Below are 20362 nucleotides of genomic sequence, written 5' to 3' on the forward strand. Positions count from 1 at the left end.
ACCAAACACAAAATGTTTCTAAGCAGCAGTTTTAAAGTTAGCATTTACCGCGAGGTTATAATGCACTTAAACTTATATGTTTGGCTGCATCACAGACAACCCCGGAGAATGGTCTCCAGAGGCTGCAGAGGGGCTCTGCTAATGCAGGGGCACCCTCTCATGTAAAACCCAGCACCCTGCCTTCAGGATTGTTAAGGTCTGCCATAGGGGTGACTGATAGGTATTTAAGTGTAGTGATTTAGATAGATATAGTGAACCTATAGCTTAAGTAAGTGGTGCAAGCACCAGTTTACACAGTCTGCAGTAGCAGGCTTGTCGTGTCAATTTGAAAGGCTTTCAGGGGTGGCACAATATATGCTTCAGTCCATGGGAGACCTCTGGGGTACCTATGCCCTGGGTACATGGGGTACTGTAGGACCTGGGGTCACCAGGCCCTATGGGGCGGTAACGTGACACGAGCGGCTGGGCACCCAAAGGTCTGTGTGTAAAGCAACCATACAACACGCACCTCACATGGACCGAGGAACACACACAATAAGTGATGCCACACTGTAGAAATTATGCAAATATTCATGTTTATCCAAGTAAATCACGTTAGATGCAATTCATGAGGTATCCGTGCACTTCATAAGCCTATAATACCATTCATGGAGATGTACATGTCAGTCATGCGCTATAAAGGCAGTTCATCCTATCAATACAATTCAGGAAATATATCAGCACTGCATGAGGTATGATGACCATTCAAGGAGATGTACATGCACGTTTCACTTTCCCCCAGCGCGAGGTGCACTAGCAGGTTCGCGGAAGGTCCTAGCCCACCCTCGGGCTTCTAGCTCCCCTCGGTAGAGTTTGGGGAACGTAATGCCACTCCTGGGGGCATGCAGGGACTCAGGGCAGACCTCGCGGGCTTTAGGGGTGATGACAGCGCTAGGCGCGCTAAGCGGGGACTACCTCGAAACGGGGGCATCTAGCACAGAACGCTAACCGTAATCAATGACATTCCATACTGTAAAACGGAACATGAAGCACAGAGCGCTACTCGTAATCAATGACATTCAACTCTGTAAAACGGAACATGAAGGACAGAGCGCTACTCGTAATCAATGACATTCAATACTGTAAAACGGAACAGGAAGGACAGAGCGCTACTTGTAGTTAATGACATTCAATACTTCGGAACGGAGCATGAAGAGCAGAGCGCTACTCGTAGTTAATGTAAGGTAAATACAGTGGACAACCCAATATACCCTTGAGGGCTCGGGCAAATATGAATGAACAGGTAGAAGGGTGCCTTCAAGGGATTTGTTTAACAATTAATTTGTATAATTTCGACTGTTAATTACAGGTAGGATAATTATTTACCTACAATTTTCTTAATTGTCACTTTTTGTATACTTAAATCAGCTTAGTTTGTCAGTATTAGGATTGAGCACAGTGCGAATGAAACATCACATGTTAGCTTGAATACAGTAAAATCAATGAACTAGAAGGAGGAGATACAGACGGGTGTATATATAAAAATTGAATTTATATTCCAAGTTGAAAAGGGTACTTCAAACAATAACAATTATTAATACAGTGAAAGGAAAAATTTCAAAATTGGATGCCTTCACTTTTCAAATTCATCAAACACTTTTTCACAACAGTATACAGTTATTTCTCTGGAAAACAGTGTGATTGTCGACGTTTCGGTCACTAGATTTTCTTTAGCAAGACCATCCTCAGGACAATTCTATTTACAAGGTTGACCTCTCAAATTGCTGAAGGTTATTTTATCCAATATAAATCCAAAGGGGCATAGAGTCCCAAATTCATAACTGCCACGATCTATCGTAGTCAAAAATGTTCAGACGATTGTCAAAATGCCCACGTATTAATCTGTAGGCCGTTTTATAGATCTCTGACGAACCTCTACATGGCGGACCGACTCTTGTATTTATTTGCCGACACCGTTAGGGTTCAAATGGTTGTATAGATGCCAACGAGTTAATCTGGCTATTCTGAAGATTCGAGTCTTGCATACACGTCTGAACGGCGAGCAGAGCGCTACTCGTAGTTAATGACATTCAATACTTCAGAACGGAACATTTAGCAGGGAGCGCCACGGGACTTGTGGAGCGAGTCTCTCGGGCTCCGGTGCAGTTCGTAGGGCACCACGCTTCAGTACAGTTCAAGGGGGCACAAGGAAAGGATCCCTCGGCGGGGTCTCTCTGTCGTGGTGACTAGGGGGACTCCCACGGAGAGGGAACCTGGGCTCAGGGTGCGGTGTGGCTCCCAACCAGTAGTGGGCGCACCGGGGTCAATCCCAGCCTCCGGGCTTACCTTGCTGTCGACGACGGAAGGCGTCCGCTCCAGCGGCGATGGGAAAACTCGTCCACGGCCTCGCGCACCTTCTCTCTCAGCTGCGATGGCAGCGACGGGGCCCCGGGCTTCTCCACGGGCCGCGTGACACTGAAGGGCACTTCTTCCGGCCTCCGGGCCGCCGCAGTGAGCGTGCTGGCTTCCACGTCACAGGGGGGCTCAAATTAAGGAGGGGAGCTCCGCGCTCAGCGGAGCACGTTGCCGGGGGTCCCAGGCCAGGTCAGGGAGCGCAGGGGTCACAGCGCTAATACCTGGTCGATCCCCGGGGGTTGTTCAATCTGCTTAGCATATGTTTTCAGAGTTCAGTCTGGACACGCAGTCTCAGCGCTTGGCATATGATTTCAGAGTTCAGTCTGGACACGCAGTCTCAGCGCTTGGCATATGATTTCAGAGTTCAGTCTGGACACGCAGTCTCGAAAAGGAAAAAATTGGTTCTGTTGGGAGTGAACTTGATTTAAGGAACACTGAATGTGTACAAAAGATTATTACAAAAAAGTGTACCCAATCACAAGCAAACACACACACACAACAATTATTACTCTAACCAACGTTAAGTGATTTTCGTTCTCAATATATTTTTAAATGTATTTTTAAATGTACATGATTATTATTGCAACATAAGACTGACCCAAAAGACAATACATAAACACATTTGGTGAACGATAGTGTACAATCACATAAACAATCAACATAGACTTGACATCATGAACATATATTTAGACAAAAACATTAAAAGAATGATGATCCGTGGTTCGTAGCATAAAACACCACAATATGTATTATTCAATATTCCAATGGTGAAATTGCATGGATCAATCAAATAGATAACGTCGACGTTTCGACCCTAGGAATACGTGTGAATTTATACGCATCAAAGTCGGGTCTTCATCAGGACAACGACAACCAGTCAGTCTGTAATTACAGAACATATAATCAAAACCTCAAAGTTATGTGTGTGTTTACGTAATTATTCTACATCAATTATGTGGCAGCTGCTCACCTGGGGACTAAGAATCGATTTGTATATGTATCCTTGTGTCGCATAAGGTGAAAGCAATCCAAATTATCCCTGCGACATGGCAAAATTCCTACAACAAATAACGCAAATTACCTCTCATGTATGGTAAAATATATAATCATAGTTCGTAAGGTGACTTATCGCCGGCACATACCTTACGATGCTCCTGTGTAGGGCAGACAATTACCATCAAGGCGATCAACAATGTCTACAAATAAACGCATATTGGATTTCGTTAGTGGCGTAGTGAACAACGAAATTAATTTAAAATAGCCACGTCGTTATAAGCTTAAATATACTTTGTAAGCTTAAATATACTAGCAAGGTCTGAGACTGAATCTACGATACCGTCCTTAGACTGGTATCCGCACTGTATGGTAACTCCCAGAGCGATGTCAAAAGCGTAAATTAAATAAATTTATTAACGTCATGGTAAACTCAAAATACCAGTATACAACAAACGTATTCAAGCTTACGTGGCCTCTATTCTCTGAAGCTATGAAAAATGAACAAACCGAAAAGATCCGGTTGAGAAACTTACTTTGACGCCCTACAGCAACCCGTGAAATTGGCTATAGCAGGGGCAAACAGCACAGGGTGAGTAACGCCCGCCGCTAAAAACGTGCGCCTCTGATCTAAATTTAAGTGCTCCCAGACTTACTTCGAGCCGAATGAATCCGCTTCAAAACTCCCACCGTCCGGACAAACAATGAGCCGAACCTGGAGATGCAGTCAGCTGCTTAAGTAAACGCGCGCGAAAAAGCGTGTCAGCCAAATTGAAAACACGACATGGAACGGGGGCCAAAGTTGAAGCAGATATTATTCAAAAAATGCGGAAGTGGAATCTTTGAGGTCCTGGAATGGGCGTCTTACTAAATGTGTAATCTCCAACTAGAAAATCAGAGTAGTATATCAAGAACGTGGAGGGGGGCCTGGGTGGAACAGGGTTTAGACCATCGTTCACATGTATGTTAGTCAGACGCTTCTGCGTAACGAATATAAGTACCCCATTAATGGTGAACTATTTTCCAACCGATATTTCTTAAGGAATGTATTCAATAAAGACATAGATGTATATGTATATACTGTATGAGGAGTTCACACAGTAACCCGTGGGAACTCGACGTGTGGAAACAATAAAACCTTCCATGAAAGGGGGAAACGACGGCGTTACCAATCCAGATCCACCCAAGTTCACATATTTGCATTAATGTAATTTGTATGGAAAACAAATTGGAAAACGGGTAGAATATAGCTTTGATCAACGTTACAAAACACAGTTGAATTTATGTCAAGTAAAGTAAAAATGTGGGGGTAAGTTCACAGTATACAGACACAGCCTACAATCTGCTCATTTGAATATAGGTCTCCTCATGCTCATTCAGCCCATGGTCAACAGCCTCAAGGGTATGTATCCAGCGACATTCCTTGTAGTTGAGGGAACTAGCCATATTACCGCCCCTCTGATGGATAACAATTTTTTCAATAACCCACCATTCAATTTGTTCATGAGTGTGACCCATAGTGGTAAAATGTTCCACAAGGGGAGCACCTTGTGTCTTGCATTTTATTCTACTTGTATGTTGTTGGATTCTGTTCTTCACTTTTTGGGTCGTTTGTCCTACATAAATCAGGGAACATGGGCATCTGATTGCATAGATGACATTTTGGGTATTGCAATTCGTGAATTGATCAAGGCTGTATGTTTTGCCCCGATGTGTAAAATTATTTCCAGGCACAGTGTATTGACATACTTTACATTTACTGCATCTATGATGACCAGTTACGGGTGGTAAACTGAGTAGTGATCTGGTGTCAGGGTGTCTAGGTGGTTCTAAATAGGAAGATACCACATGGTCTTTGATATTCTTAGCACGCTTAAAGGCAAACAAAGGGGGTGCGGGCATGTTAATCTCCGAACCAACTAGATTCCAATATTTCTTAATCACCCTCTTTATCTCATTACTGCGGGTGTTAAACGTGGTAACACATACCAGCTTATCCATCTCTTGATTTTTGGGTTGTATCTCCAACAGGGATTCCCTGGGTCTATACCAGGCTCTTTTTCTGGCTCTGTTGAGGAGTCCCTTTGGGTAACCTCTTTCCCTTAATTTGACAATGAGGATATCAGACTCCTTAAAGTAGTCCTTCCTTCTGCTACAATTACGGCGTAAGCGCAGAAATTGTCCATAGGGGAGATTATCCCTGAGGTTCCTAGGGTGGTGTGAATGATATTGCAACAAGGTGTTTCTATCAGTTGGTTTTTTGTATAGGTTCATTATTATTTTACCATCCTCCTCCTCTAGTGTTAGATCCAAGAATGGAATAGAATCTTTATTATGAGTCAGGGTAAATTGGATGTCCGCACTGCAAGAGTTAAGCCAGGACACGAAAGAAATCAGTCGGTTCTCAGTGCCAGTCCACAGCATAATGATGTCGTCAATATATCGCTTCCAAGCTGATATATTGTCAATGTATGGGTTGTGATCTGAGTAGATGTTCTTATCCTCGAAATCATCCATAAACAGATTCGCCAGACTAGGCGCGAAGCCAGCGCCCATCGCTACACCTCTGCATTGAAAGTAGAAGGTATTCTGAAAAATGAAATAATTTTTTGTCGTTGCAATCTGTAATAGTTGCACCAAAAATTCCGTCGGGATCCAGTGTGGTTTAGGGCGAGTATCCAGTATCTTCCTAATGACTTCAATTGCTTCTTTCTGTGGAATGCTCGTATATAGTGAGCACACATCCAATGTGACAAATAATTGTGTTGATTTATCAAACGGTTGATTCTCAAATATCTGTATAGTGTGCATCGTATCACGGAGATATGATCTTGTTTCCTGCACAAACGGCTGTAAAAAACTATCCAGGTATTGATTAAGGGGTTCCAATATTGATGGTAATTGTCTGCCCTACACAGGAGCATCGTAAGGTATGTGCCGGCGATAAGTCACCTTACGAACTATGATTATATATTTTACCATACATGAGAGGTAATTTGCGTTATTTGTTGTAGGAATTTTGCCATGTCGCAGGGATAATTTGGATTGCTTTCACCTTATGCGACACAAGGATACATATACAAATCGATTCTTAGTCCCCAGGTGAGCAGCTGCCACATAATTGATGTAGAATAATTACGTAAACACACACATAACTTTGAGGTTTTGATTATATGTTCTGTAATTACAGACTGACTGGTTGTCGTTGTCCTGATGAAGACCCGACTTTGATGCGTATAAATTCACACGTATTCCTAGGGTCGAAACGTCGACGTTATCTATTTGATTGATCCATGCAATTTCACCATTGGAATATTGAATAATACATATTGTGGTGTTTTATGCTACGAACCACGGATCATCATTCTTTTAATGTTTTTGTCTAAATATATGTTCATGATGTCAAGTCTATGTTGATTGTTTATGTGATTGTACACTATCGTTCACCAAATGTGTTTATGTATTGTCTTTTGGGTCAGTCTTATGTTGCAATAATAATCATGTACATTTAAAAATACATTTAAAAATATATTGAGAACGAAAATCACTTAACGTTGGTTAGAGTAATAATTGTTGTGTGTGTGTGTTTGCTTGTGATTGGGTACACTTTTTTGTAATAATCTTTTGTACACATTCAGTGTTCCTTAAATCAAGTTCACTCCCAACAGAACCAATTTTTTCCTTTTCATATACGTACCCAGGTTCTGAGGGTTACTGGGTTACCCCATTAAATCTAATGGACACGCAGTCTCAGCGCTTGGCATATGATTTCAGAGTTCAGTCTGGACACGCAGTCTCAGCGCTTGGCATCTGATTTCAGGTGTGATATGAAGGCTTGTTGGCGCAGATGTAGCTGGCGCCCTTAAGGGGGTTCTGTTGCAGGGGGGTAGGGGTTGAGTTGACGACTAGGTCCTTCCTAGTCAGGCTGGGCAGAGGTTTCTCTGGGTCCTCCTACTGCTGGGCAAGATCAGTGGGTTTCACAGGGACCCTCACTCACTTAAGAGGCAGCACCTAAATCCTGTCACTCTCAGAGGCATAAGTCCCTGGCTAGGCCCTACCGCCTACACTCCTGCGTGGATTCTCCAGCTCTGCTTTACCCCACTGGCCAACTGACTACAAAAAGTTCCCTCCCTCACTTAAGTAGCCCTAGGTCAGGTGACCTCTAGCCAAGGCGGCAAAAGAAAACCACACCTCCCTTCTAGAAGGTTCCAGAACATTCCAGGAGCTTCCCCATTCTACCTATGGGACAAAAAGGCGGGCTGGTGTCGTAACATTGTTGTGGGGTTCCAGCCAGCTCCTGGCAGCTAGGGTGCTACAATGAAAGACCACTCTGCAGTAGCAGGGGTCTGCAGCAGCCATCTTGGGAGAAATAAAAACGAAAAAATTCATGAAAAAGGGCCAAGTCCAACATAACCCCCTTCCAGCCAAAAGCCAGGGTAGACCGATCAATGCCTTGATGGTCTTCCCTGCTTGGGGCGAGAAAAGGTGGACGCAGGCCCGCAACTGCAGATTCTCTTCTACTCTGGAACCCGATGGTTCCCTCTCAAACCTTCCTGGACCCACAAAGACACCCCACTGGGGCTCCCTAGCTAGTTGTGGCCAGGACCGGCCCCTGGGCCATCCAGATGTCTCTGGCCCTGGTGGTCTCGCAGAGTGGGGGGCAGTAGCCCCAGGCCTGTAGTGCCCGTTGACCACTCTCCTTCTCCTTCTTACTGTCCCAATCTTCCACTGGTCCTTCCACCTGGGGTCCGCACCCTCAGGCTGACCAGCCTTCAGGGGCGAGGCTCTCCTCCCCCTACCTCTCCTTCTGGGGTTCCTCACCCTCCTCCTCAGTCTAGGGCCTTGACCCTTCAACTGGTTCCTCAACCTAGGGTCTAAACCCTTAGGCTGAGCCGGTGCCCGAGGCGAGACCTTCCTCCCTCTGCACCCCCTTCCAGAGTTCCGCACCCTCCCAATGGGAAAAGTACCCCTGGAAGTCAATCCTGGGGGGACACGGTTAACAGACGTCCCACCCGCCAGGTCAGGCAACCCCTGAGCCTGGCACCCCAGCCCAGGGTCTAAACCCTGCGACTGGGCCGTCCCCAGAACCTCGGGAGCTCTGATGACAGATGCTCCGGGTCCTCCTGACACTAGGGGCTCCCCTTCCCTGGACGGCACATCCGGACAGCCTAGGCTCCCAACCTGGGGCTCACTTACGGAACTCTCCAGGCCCTGAGACTGCGGTTGGGGCACCTCGGGACACCTCCCCGTCTGACTCCTTCCTATGGATAGGTCGTGAGGCCCTACAACCCTCTCACTTTCCTGGGACCTAGCTGGGCTATCTGCAACCTCTCTCACCTCGCTGGGTTGGAAGATCCCTGCACCACCCCCTTAAGGGTCACACCCCAATGCCTCCTCAAACACCCTGGGTAAATAGAATGTTGGGTCTTGGGGATCTCTCGGTATGCTGCCACCATCGTCCCTATTGGACGCACTTAATTGGAGGGCGCGTAGCTCCATCTCTTTCAGCTGCAGCTCGTGCGCCATCTTCATTTCCTCCATTGCCCATCTCTTGTTTTCCCTTTCTTGTTCCAATTTGGCCAATTCCCTTTCTTTCTCTTGTTCTAACTTGGCCAGCTCCCACCTTAACTGCCTCTCCTCCCTCCTGTCCTCGTACTCCTCGGGAGACGAGCTCCTCCTCGACCCTGTCCTACTACTGGTCCCAGAACGTCTCCCTGGGGGCACATTTTCAGACACATCTTCATTTAATATGTTGATCACTTCCTGGGCGCTCTCCTCCTGAGGTGCATCTGGCGCCTCCTGTCCCTCATCCCCTCTCCCTTCTGGGTGGGCCTCTACCCATGCCCTAATGGCGGTGCGGAGTTCCAGTCCTTTGGCCTTCCGCATCCCCGGCACCCCCATCCCCTGCCCAAACTCCCTCAGTTGCTTTACAGTGTACCCCTCGAGGTCAGCTAACCGGAATTCCATTCTGGCAGGTGGGGACCTAGATACTGAGGAGAAAATTTCCTAGGGTATAGGTGACAGTACCAGCTAACCAGGACTCCTGCACTCTCAGACTGGACAGTGTAAATAACAATGCAGCAGTCAATGGTTTCAGAGCCTTGGAACAAATAGGCGTTTAATTGTGGCGCCCTTCGCCTCACGGAAGGGTGCTGTATGGTCACAGGTCCCAAGATCCCACGCTGCCACCAATGTAGGACCTGGGGTCACCAGGCCCTATGGGGCGGTAACGTGACACGAGCGGCTGGGCACCCAAAGGTCTGTGTGTAAAGCAACCATACAGCACGCACCTCACATGGACCGAGGAACACACACAATAAGTGACGCCACACTGTAGAAATTATGCAAATATTCAAGTTTATCCAAGTAAATCACGTTAGATGCAATTCATGAGGTATCCGTGCACTTCATAAGCCTATAATACCATTCATGGAGATGTACATGTCAGTCATGCGCTATAAAGGCAGTTCATCCTATCAATACAATTCAGGAAATATATCAGCACTGCATGAGGTATGATGACCATTCAAGGAGATGTACATGCACGTTTCACTTTCCCCCAGCGCGAGGTGCACTAGCAGGTTCACGGAAGGTCCTAGCCCACCCTCGGGCTTCTAGCTCCCCTCGGTAGAGTTTGGGGAACGTAATGCCACTCCTGGGGGCATGCAGGGACCCAGGGCAGACCTCGCAGGCTTTAGGGGTGATGACAGCGCTAGGCGCGCTAAGCGGGGACTACCTCGAAACGGGGGCATCTATCACAGAGCGCTACTCGTAATCAATGACATTCCATACTGTAACACGGAACATGAAGGACAGAGCGCTACTCGTAATCAATGACATTCAACTCTGTAAAACGGAACATGAAGGACAGAGCGCTACTCGTAATCAATGACATTCAATACTGTAAAACGGAACAGGAAGGACAGAGCGCTACTCGTAATCAATGACATTCAATACTGTAAAACGGAACAGGAAGGACAGAGCGCTACTCGTAGTTAATGACATTCAATACTTCAAAACGGAGCATGAAGAGTAGAGCGCTACTCGTAGTTAATGACATTCAATACTTCAGAACGGAACATGAAGAGCAGACCGCTACTCGTAGTTAATGACATTCAATACTTCAGACCGGAGCATGAAGAGCAGAGCGCTACTCGTAGTTGATGACATTCAATACTTCAGAACGGAACATTTAGCAGGGAGCGCCACGGGACTTGTGGAGCGAGTCTCTCGGGCTCCGGTGCAGTTCGTAGGGCACCACGCTTCAGTACAGTTCAAGGGGGCACAAGGAAAGGATCCCTCGGCGGGGTCTCTCTGTCGTGGTGACTAGGGGGACTCCCACGGAGAGGGAACCCGGGCTCAGGGTGCGGTGTGGCTCCCAACCAGTAGGGGGTGCACCAGGGTCAATCCCAGCCTCCGGGCTTACCTTGCTCTCGACGTCGGAAGGCGACCGCTCCAGCGGCGATGGGGAAACTCGTCCACGGCCTTGCGCACCTTCTCTCTCAGCTGCGACGGCAGCGATGGGGCCCCGGGCTTCTCCACGGGCCGCGTGACACTGAAGGGCACTTCTTCCGGCCTCCGGGCCGCCGCGGTGAGCGCGCTGGCTTCCACGTCACAGGGGGGCTCAAATTAAGGAGGGGAGCTCCGCGCTCAGCGGAGCACGTTGCCGGGGGTCCCAGGCCAGGTCAGGGAGCGCAGGGGTCACTGTGCTAATACCTGGTCGATCCCCGGGGTTCTTCAATCTGCTTAGCATATAGTTTCAGAGTTCAGTCTGGACACGCAGTCTCAGCGCTTGGCATATGATTTCAGAGTTCAGGCTGGACACGCAGTCTCACCGCTTGGCATATGATTTCAGAGTTCAGTCTGGACACGCAGTCTCAGCGCTTGGCATATGATTTCAGAGTTCAGTCTGGACACGCAGTCTCAGCGCTTGGCATCTGATTTCAGGTGTGATATGAAGGCTTGTTGGCGCAGATGTATCTGGCGCCCTTAAGGGGGTTCTGTTGCAGGGGGGTAGGGGTTGAGTTGACGACTAGGTCCTTCCTAGTCAGGCTGGGCAGAGGTTTCTCTGGGTCCTCCTACTGCTGGGCAAGATCAGTGGGTTTCACAGGGTCCCTCACTCACTTAAGAGGCAGCACCTAAATCCTGTCACTCTCAGAGGCATAAGTCCCTGGCTAGGCCCTACCGCCTACACTCCTGCGTGGATTCTCCAGCTCTGCTTTACCCCACTGGCCAACTGACTACAAAAAGTTCCCTCCCTCACTTAAGTAGCCCTAGGTCAGGTGACCTGTAGCCTAGGTGGCAAAAGAAAACCATACCTCCCTTCTAGAAGGTTCCAGCACATTCCAGGAGCTTCCCCATTCTACCTATGGGACAAAAAGGCGGGCTGGTGTCGCAACATTTTTGTGGGGTTCCAGCCAGCTCCTGGCAGCTAGGGTGCTACAATGAAAGACCACTCTGCAGTAGCAGGGGTCTGCAGCAGCCATCTTGGGAGAAATAAAAACGAAAAAATTCAGGAAAAAGGGCCAAGTCCAACAGGTACCATATACTAGGGACTGATAAGGGTACCCGGAATCCAATCTGGAGTGTACCTAAAGTACATGCATATCAATTTACAGGAGAAAGCAGATAGACAGAGTACTGGATAGCAGGATACCATACCAGTCAGACTAGGCCAAAAACAGCATGGCATCAGCAAAACGTGGGAGTAACCATAAGAAGCAGATACTAGTTTCCTACACTCATCCTTTTAGTGTGCTCACAATGTGCAAGTCATTGTCCCCCTACTCCCCAAGGAGAGAGTAAAAGGAAATGGACAACTGCTGTTAATGTGGTTCAACTAAGACATAGCTTTTCATTCACACACCCACATAGTATCAGTGAGAAAAGATAACCATAACTAAGTCCACATTATTGTCAATAGAATACAAGGTTAAAGATCTGCAAAACCGCTCAAAGATTGTACAAGCAATGTAACAGTTATTTTTCCATTACAGTGCAACACTCAGAATGCAAAGTGCCAGAAGGCCCCTTTTCATAAACCATCTCCCATGCGGCCCATGCCCTTACCAAAGGCGCCCAGGAGATTTTTTGCTGGGGTACCTGTCACTAGGCAACACCCCCCCTAAAAAATGTTCAACTCCAGGCATCCCGGGGTTAGGACAAAAAGGTTCAGGGTCACCAGCAAGTCAGTCTCCCCTTCACACTTGCCCAGGCCCACTAAAATCAAAGCCCCTCCAAGGGTCAGATCTGTAAATCAGTGCAAACTTTTCTTTAGCTCCTTATTATGCAGCTAAAAATTCCGCCACTTTCACCTTTCTTCAGGTGTGGGTGGGTTGGTGTGTGATCCGGTAGCTGAGAGATGGTGCATGGTGGAGAGAAAAATAGGCCGATCCTCACCTCTCGAAGCCTTATATAATGCTCCCGTCCCAAGCACCTCTTGATGACGTCACAGTCCTCCCGTGCTCCGTGGCAAAACAGACAAGGGACTCCACACCATGTCTCCTGCCCCGGAGCGACTAATGGCACCCCTTCTCTATTTGCTGGGGCGTCTGGTCATTTTCCTATTTACTTAGGTCAGGTGAAATACCTCACTATCTGGTATAAATTCCCAGTGGAAACAAGTACCTTCTACCATTATGAATGATAAACAAATTCTAATAGCGGGCTCTGGATGTTTCCATTTTGCTAGCAAGCAACCACTATAAAATCTGGACTGTTCCCATTTTTAATTGACCTTAAGTATGGAATGGTTAATTGTAGCAATATATTATAAATGGACCCCTTCGTAAATTGGACCAAATCTCGCCGAAGGATGGTTCCCACGAACACTTGCGGAATTATCTTTCACTCTTCCTTCAAGCTACTTCATGTCGAAGGGCAGCTACACATTCCAACGGGATAACGTGTGATTACCGTCAATCCTCCTCACCACACTAACATGCTTTCAACAAAGGTTACACTTGCCTTCCCTTGCCCACCTACAAGGCACAACATCACATGAAAACATAAGTGCCCTGACAAGTTTTTACCCACTAATTACTGAGTCACAGAAACAAAAGATAAAAGAGAAACACTGGTCCCCGAACAGTGTAGAGACATCTCCTTCACTGGACACTCCACAAAATCACACCCTTACAACAATGCACAACCTGTTAAGCTGCAAGCTGCTTGATGTCCAAAAATTTTGGGGCTGATCACGATGTCGGTCGGACGCACTGCTGTGGACTGGAAATGCTCGACTATAGGGCAGTGGTTCCGACTGCAGAATTTGAATGCCACCATCCTATGAGTGGTTGGAAACATCCATTATTCAATGTCAGCTTGTGCGGCAGGCCAGAAAAGGCCAGCAGCACAAACTGCCATTTAAAAATGGATGTCTGTAAACATCCCTGCACTCTGTGGCAGACAGTATGCAGTGCCTGCCACAAGGTGCAGGGATGTTTAGGGGGGCATCATAGGTGCCCTGCAGGCCCCATAGCCGAGGGCCAGAGGGGAAGGGGGCCCTACTAGGTACCCCTAAAGTCACTTTTTGACAGCCTTTATATGTCAGAAATGCCAACATGGAAAGGCTGTGTGAAAGTGACATCAAAATCCTGACGGCGGAACCGAGGCTGACTGATCATCATTATGGAATTATGATGCCTTCCGACACTCCAACAGGCTCAAGAAGCCCGTCGGAAGTACAGCAGAATCCCCCCATGGGTTTCCCTCCGACCACCATCATTGTAATGCGGCGGTCACAGGGAAACCATCGATGTCGGCAGAAAGCCTCCGATAAGCTGTCGGATGGCTTTCCGCCTGACATCCTAATTGGGCCCTTTGGTACTTAATCAGAGGTGTGAGTGCTATAGAAATGTAACTGCAGTATGTTATGGTGTGCTGATTGGAAATCCCAAAGTAAAGCAACTATGTGCCTCTAAACATCTGACTGTTCTTTGTTAAAATAAACGTACACCATGCTAAACTACTATTAAAGACTCAATAGAGAATGGTCTTGGCCACCCCCTCCCTTCAAAATAAAAATACATCTTTCAGAGGAGAATAGAATGTGCTCAGTTATTAGTTTAGGGAAATAACAAAACAAATATCACTTAATCGAGAGGCCAGTTTGAGAGAATCGTGGCAAATATTAATATGCCAAGTCAGTTTTCACTAGAACAGCCTTTCCTTTCCAGTAAGTTTGAACTTACCAGCCTTCAAGCCAGACCCGGCTTTAGGATTCTGGAACTGGCAGGTCTATGAAGAAGCCTGGGTGGGTGGGCCATGCAGATACTTGAGGGAGTCGAGCAAAGATCAGTATTTTTGGAGACCTGTTTAGACTCTGACAACATCTGTTGAATATGGGCTATAAAGGAAAGATAATGTATCCTCTGTAATGTGGTTACTAATGGGTATAACATGAGGCGGTGGCCAGTGCCCGTTTTTCTTTCTTTGACTGTCTTTAGTCGTAGTGCAGTGTTATTGTATACCAGGCTGCTCATTTGTTGATGGATGATGTGATAACATCAGCTTTCCTCCTCAGTGAACTCCCATATATCCACGCAATAGGTTATTCAGAAGATTATGGGGCGCTGGTGAAATACTATTTGTGGGAGCCCATTCTTAGTTCTCTCCCAAAATGTTTTCAAGCATCCATAACAAATTTCAATTTGAATAGACATTGCAGTGCCACTCGTCAAAATTTGGGAATTTGCCTTTGGGTACTTTCTGAAGCATGAATGACAAATGGACCTTTTTAAACCAGTTTGGGCAAGCAACAATATTCCGAGTAAAATATGTTATCATACATTTGGGAGACGGGTTCCCCCTCGTGAGTCTTGTGAAAAATGGGAAACCATACTGCGCCAGTAATGTTGTTTAGAGTACAATAGGATTTAAACAGGATTTTACATTGTAGTTTCTCTCTAATAATTATTTAAAGAAAAGGCTTATTTATGAGGAAAAGACACAAAGGGGAATGATTTTAAATTGTAGTTAGAAATAGGGTGATTTTATAACAGGTTGGTATCTGTGAAAGTGGGGATAAGCCACATGTTGATCTACAATATAATTGATGTATTCCCTGACAAGTGATTGAGTCTGACCCAGCCCGATCAGCTTTCAGAGACACCACCTGTACTAAATCCTTACCATGAATTTACAAGTAGTTTTTTAGCATAGGAATGGGAAGAGGTTGGTGTTGTTCCTGTCACAAAATTAGCCTAACACTTGCAGGCACTGTAAGACCAGCATGAAATCACGTTATGGAGTCTACCAAGTTGTAATAGGAGTGCAACCACTGAAAGACCTTTTTCCACCACTAGTATACCTTTTTGTAGAATGCACCCAAGAGTAGCAGAAGTCCCAAGACCATGAAGGTACATTTATGCCGGGGTAAAATAATTATTATATATTAGAATGCAATCCAGATTAGTGCCTTACACTCAACTATTGCATTCAGGCATTGCTGGTAAAGCAAGAAGTTACTCCAGGATCTGATAAATTGGGTCACTGTGTGGCAGCAAAAAGACAATGCAGTTGACAGTGGGGCAGTCATATGAAAACAAGCACAAATGTGACAGAAAATCTGTTCTGACTTACTTAAATGAACATAAATAGGCTGCATTATAAAACATTGTATGGAGTCATGTGCTGCATAGATCCTTAAGTGCCCAGCAATTTTGAAGTGATATGAATAGTAAGATAACTTCATAAGTAACAGTCCTTCTAATATAGCACAGTGAGCAATGAACTAGCATCAAAGAACTACATGCTACCTGTTAGGCAAAGGTTTAGTACCTTATTGTGTTTTTCAATCATTCAGAATTCTAAAGTTGCAAAAGAGGCTTTATTTTCGTAGTTATAAAGCCTTATTGGTATAGAAAAGCCCAACCACTGTATTACATTTGAAATACTTAAGGACAGATTTACAAGCCCCTTGCGACACTTTTGCGCCACCGTTGCATCACTTTTTGTGACGCAGTGGCAGTGTAAAATGCTCCACATTGTGGCCCATTTACAATGTGATGTATCTAGGGAGATGTGTCACGTTGTAAAGCCCTTGGTCGCATCATACCTGTGTCAGGTATAATGTATGCAGGGTAGGCGTTACCACGCAAAAAGTAATGTAGAACTGAAGCAGTGATATTTACAACATTTCACTGCATCACTCTACGCCTTCACTGTATCAAAATCCCTGCGCCTGCTAAGACCAGGCGTAAGGAATGACACAGGGCTTTTTGAATGGGACTCATCTATCTGTTGTGGCGCAGTGCTGGAGTTGACTCACTTTCATGAGCATCTCCAGCAATGCATCACTTTTGTGTCAACAGATGCACCAGAATTTCTGACGCATCTGTTAATTCTTGCGCCATGGAGCACTGTATTGTAAATACAGTGCATCCATGGTGGGGCAAGGACATTGGCGCTAGTGCAAGGAAATGGACACGCCTATGCAGATGCATCAGTTCCTTGTAAATGATGCTCTGTCTTTATGTTTCTCCACACCAAGCGGTTGTGAAGTTATAACAAGCTGAGGGCCATATTATCAAGGACGGCCTTAAAATTATCGCCGCTTTAGCGGCAGGAGACTGCCGCCAAAGCGGCGATAATGGGCTTGATAATATGCCCCTGTGAATTCCCATAGAAGCCCATGTTCCGGTGTGAACATGGGCTTCTATGGGAATTCACAGGGGCATATTATCAAGCCCATTATCGCCGCTTTAGCGACAGTTTCCTGCCGCTAAAGACGCGATAAGTTTAACGCCGTCCTTGATAATATGGCCCTGAGTGCCTTTATTTTGCTCCATTGCCTTTGCAACTTTGAGTTAGGCTCCGGATAGCTCCTAGTTGGGATGAGACTCCAACAAAATGAGGGCTGTTGCAGGAAGACCTTTACATTGGGCCCAAATTCAAGTGAAAATAAGAAATACCCCTCACTCCTTGAAGTTTGCTGCTCCAAACAGAAAACAGACAATGTCATAGATCTGCTGAATGTGTACTGATGTTGGCAGATTATACTGAGACAAATTAAGCATATTTCACCAGGGCCTGTCCAGATACAGCTCAGTAATTGCTGCAGAATACAGGATGTGCATGGACCCCCCTCATTTAAAACACTGCACCCAGGTAAAGCACATAACAATAAACATACACTTAAAAAATCCAAACCTATGGGCTTTGCCAATTTTTTTTTGCAGACTCAAATAATGTATTGACTTATTAGAGTTTAAAATGTTTCAATTCTGACAAAAGAGACTTTGATTTAAGGTCTGTTAATAAGCTAGTGGTCTTTGGAGTGTCTCAGATGTTTGAGTTCTCCCCTTAACTCTCCTTTACTGTGAAATCTCCCACTAATTTAAACTTTTATGCCCTTTTCCTTTCTACATCTTTTTGAAATTTTCCGTCTTCATAGCCCCCTCACTGGGCCCACTCCAATTGTACATGCATAACATTCCTCATATACAACCCAATAAAGTTGCCCAACACACATCTTGTTTCTTGTGTTAAGTGTTGGCTGCAGTTCATTCTGTTAACATGTATGACATACTTGCATCATCACCTTTATGCATTACAGTACTTAAGTCATAAACCAATGTGACAGGGCCATCAACCCACGTCACAGTAGTTATAAATCATTTTTACAAGCTTGTAAATCAGCATAATTATTCATTCCATTTCCCAGGTCCTAAATCATTTTGACAGGCCCGCAAATCATGTGACAGGTCATTACTCATGACAGCTGTCAAGCCATAAATAATTTTTTTACATCTCACAATCATGTTCTGGTATTTGCTTACCATACTTCTGACACCTCTTAGTTTGTTCATGCCAACATACATGCCGTTTTGTGGAGTCATAAAGTTCCCTGTTGGTTTTTTGCTGATTGCGTGGGGGGGGGGGGGGGGGGGTAGCCTCTTACTGGAGTTAGACCCCAACTCACTACCTTGTTTTTCCATTTTATGCCCTGCCATCCGGTGGGTCTGGACTGCGAGTGCCGTCTCTGCTTACGCCCCCCCTTTCGGCCTAGTCACCCTGCCGTATGGCATACCCAGGTGAGTGGCCTTCCTCCTGCACACCGCCCTGCCGGTGTGCCTCCTTAACCAACAAATATCCCCCTTCTTGACCGCTATGCCTGCCATCCAGCACTGTGCCAATGCTGCTGCTGCTTGGTGTGGGTGTGTCTCAACTTTGATCCGTGCACTGCCCCGCTTCTGAAGAGTAACCTATGTTGGGTCAGTGTTCCACTTATAACATCCCCTATTGCCCCCTTACAGCCTGAGGCAGCATTTCCTCATTGGGGGAGGGTTCAAAACATCACCTGGCCACCAATAGGTCAGGTCATTTTATGCCACATTTGACATGCCAAATTGACCTGGAGGGGTTCCACTCTTTTGTTGCTGGTCGCACGGTGGTGGACAAACCAGATTTTTCAGGTCCGAGCTGTAGTTATTGCGGCGGCCCATGAGGCCCCCTCATGCATCACTTTCCTCTTCTTCACTGCCTTTTTGCTCCATCTTTCTCTGTGTTACCTCCCATTCACCATTCTTCTAAGCCTGGGCACCTGTTATGCCACACACAGAGCTTTGTATAACACGTCTTTATTCATCTGCGTGCAACCATGAACTTAACATTCGAAACCTGCATTCACTTCACTCCGCTCTATTATGTCACAGTTCTACTGAGTCCATCAAGAGCCAAAAGGATTCTGCCATTGCTAACTCACATGACACTACACCCTCTAAGTCTCGCTCTTCAACTGTAAAAACATCATTTTCTTTACCCTTGGTGCCATCAATATTTCACAGCTTTCTATACTCCCTACACACAATTACACATAAAATATCAATACCAACTGAAACATTTTGTTACCATTGGTCTGTGCGCCCAGAAGAGAAGCCAAGGATTATATGGGCATAAAATCAGAACACGTTTATGACCCTGTAACATGTACCGTGAGAAAGTGGCACTGCCTTATACCTCAATGACAGGGTTGAGAATATATTAGTGTACTTGCACACCATATAATTAATCTATTAGTTACTTATTTATCTTTGAATGTCTCAAATGTCTGATACTGACACAAAGAGCAATCCATATAGCTTCAACAATTCCAGATGTGGTGTTGTGGTAATGTTCCTCCTGCCGCTAGCATGTTTCATCTAACTGTCATGAAACCCAAGAACTTGCTCAGGGCTTGAAAGTGGTTTTATATATCGCAGGTGATACAGTACAAACATACTAAAGCCTTTGCAATTGTCACAGGATAATAATCTTGTGAATGTCTAATAATATTAGAGTAAAGCAATGGACTAGTGTCCTACATTTATCTCCGATGCGTACATACATGTGATAAAGGTGTTGTCATCTTCTGGGACACAATCAGGCCAATGTGCAACATCAAGTCCGCACAAGAAGACTAGATCCCCTCCTGGCCCACATATGTGAAAATCAATGCTTCTGATATGTCATACATTAAATGTACCCTGTGCGAAACATTCATACAAGCTGTGACTTGCTACAAGATGAACAAGGATAGTAGAGCACCCCAATGCCACATTAGTGGTACCAATGCACTGTTTAGAAAAGCATTCCAATGTTGCCATGCACCTTCAATGTGGCATTGAGGCTTAATGGAGTGTTGGAAGAGACAATCAGCACCCTCTGCAGGTAGTTCGAAAACTGGCTTCCAGATCTATCACTTAGGAATCAGACAGTTGTATTTCAGAATATCCGTGGAAAAGTTTCATCCAACGGAAATATCCTGCGCTAAATATTGTATATAAAAATCTTGTCCCATTGGGTGTAGATTTTCTGTTATAAATTCCAATGGTGTGATAGTTTTGTAAACACATTTAGAACACAATATTTATGTCATATGACATTTGTGGTTGAGATATTCCTTATATCATATCAGACAGACTACATCTGTTTCAGTCAAAGAGTAACTCTGTCTGCTGACAAACGAACTCCATCCTTAATGTGTTGGGTGGGG

At 45.6% G+C, this 20362-nt stretch overlaps 1 protein-coding gene across 2 annotated transcripts in view; it reads left to right on the forward strand.

Annotated features, from left to right (window-relative positions):
* LOC146861440 (NXPE family member 1-like) overlaps window positions 1-20362 on the forward strand; it is a 739873-nt gene that overhangs the window by 649360 nt on the left and 70151 nt on the right. The gene's annotated exons all lie outside the window — the stretch shown is intronic.

Source organism: Triturus cristatus, chromosome 3_1 (assembly GCF_964204655.1).
Source record: "Triturus cristatus chromosome 3_1, aTriCri1.1, whole genome shotgun sequence".
Lineage (NCBI taxonomy): Eukaryota > Metazoa > Chordata > Amphibia > Caudata > Salamandridae > Triturus > Triturus cristatus.